Below are 2109 nucleotides of genomic sequence, written 5' to 3'. Positions count from 1 at the left end.
ACCAACGAACATCGCAGCAATGAGTTCCTTGGATTAATCCATGCCGATCTCAAAGAGTTCGCAGTCGAGTCGTGGAATAAAAAATCATACGCACTTGTCCTCATGGATGATTGCACGTCCTACGCATGGGTCATGCTCCTCAGTCGGAAGAGCGAGGTCCAGCAAGCCGTAGAGACCTGGTTTAGCATGCTGCTGAATCAGTACCACAAAACGATTCGGATGTGGATGAGCGATGCAGGGGGAGAGTTCAAATCGCGAGCCTTTACCAAAAGTTTAGAATCGCGTGGCATTCGCATCCTCCAATCAACGCCGTACAACCATGAAACCAACGGCCGTGCGGAACGGATTATTCGCACCTTAGACGAAAAAGCTATGTCAATGCTGCATAACGCCAGTTTGCCGCCGTTCCTATGGAACTTCGCCATCGAGCACGCATGTCACGTCTACAATAGAACACCCATGAGTCGTCCGAAAGCGGCGCAGAGTATGCGCTGGAAAACGCCGTATGAGATTGTGGAGGGTGTAAAACCCCGCGTCGATTACTTGCGTGTTTTCGGATGTCTGGCATACGTGTACCTAACTCCTGAGGAACGAGCCAACAAGCTTGTTCCAAGATCCCAGGCGTGTATCTACGTCGGGGAGTCACCGGCAGGGAACGGGAGACTGTTCCTAACCGGAGAATGGAGACTACGGGTCGCTGTTAACGCAACGTTCGATGAGCAGACTTTTCCGAAGCGTACCATGTTCTGGCAACGGAACACCAAGCGCTTTACGCGCTTACCAGAGGTGGATGAGCTACTACCACCTAAGTTTCCCATCAATGACAACAGTCCTTCTGGTTCGGATGACGACCGACCATCGTCTCCTGCCGACATGTTTCCTAATCAAGGTGGCAACGGTGGACCTGCCGACGGGCGGCGAAGCCCAAGCCCGCCTCCAACGCCAAGGTCAGACACTCCAGACGAGAAGCGCAAAAGGCAACAGCCTAAGGTCGAGGATTTCGACGAGGATGATTACGCGCAGTTGGAGAGAGAGCTGGAACCGGAATACGGTGAAGGCAATCTCGACGACGACGAGTATGAGGGATTGTACCAGAATCCACCAGCAGATGACCCCTCACGAAGGGAACAACAAGATCTTCTGCCGGATCCTGACGAAGAGCCAGCTCCGTTGGAACGCGACTTGCGTCCACCGCATCGCGGACCAAGGGTGGATCTAGACCCTCGAATTGTCTATCCTGCCGGACCGGCGCCAATCGAGATACGGAGGTCTGGGCGAACGAGGATACCGATCGAGGATCCCAACAACGCTATACCGGGACGCAACCCGGTAGAGAGATTGAGGAATATCAACCAACGATTAGAGGGTACGGTCTACAAGCGCTTACGCGGTAACCCTGTGGAGCGGGAGCACGATCTTCTCAGAGACAGTGAAGACGCGCGCCCGCCGGCAAAATGGCAGAAGACAGGCATTCGCCTCGAATCTGACGTTTTGACGCCTGTCGATCCGAATCTTACCATAGAGGAGGTCGAACAGATGCAGGAACGTTTCAAAAACCTCTGGCAGAGGCATAGAAACCCGACGCCTGATGACCACGACGATGGCCCCACCTCACTCATGGCCCTCGCATCAAGGGAATTAGAACCCCTTCCGCACGCGTTAATGCGAAACGCAGCGGCGCACATCGCTTCGGCGAAGGAAGCAGCAGCAAAGTTCGTGGATCGTATGCTCTTACACGCGTACGCAGCGTCCACGCAACTTGGACCAGACCTCGCAAACGTGAGGGAATGGAAGTATGAAGACATAATATCATTACCCGCCGAGGAGTCGGAAGCCTGGTTGCAGGCTTGTCGTGACGAGATTGAAGCTCTTGTCCGACGGGGTGTCTTCACGGAAGTTGACCTGCCGCCCGGTCGTAGGGTGATCAGGTGTCGATGGGTATTCGACATAAAAACAGATGGCCGCCGAAAGGCACGCCTGGTCGCTAAGGGTTTTTCCCAGCGCGAAGGCATCGACTTCTCCGAAGTCTTCTCCCCAGTAGTGCGCTTCGAAACCGTTCGCACCATACTGGCACTCGCAGCGCTCAAAGGCTGGTACGTCTCTGGCCTC

The sequence above is a fragment of the Coniophora puteana genome (assembly GCF_000271625.1).
Source record: "Coniophora puteana RWD-64-598 SS2 unplaced genomic scaffold CONPUscaffold_2, whole genome shotgun sequence".
Classification (NCBI taxonomy): domain Eukaryota; kingdom Fungi; phylum Basidiomycota; class Agaricomycetes; order Boletales; family Coniophoraceae; genus Coniophora; species Coniophora puteana.
Note: the sequence above shows the minus strand (reverse complement) of the source record.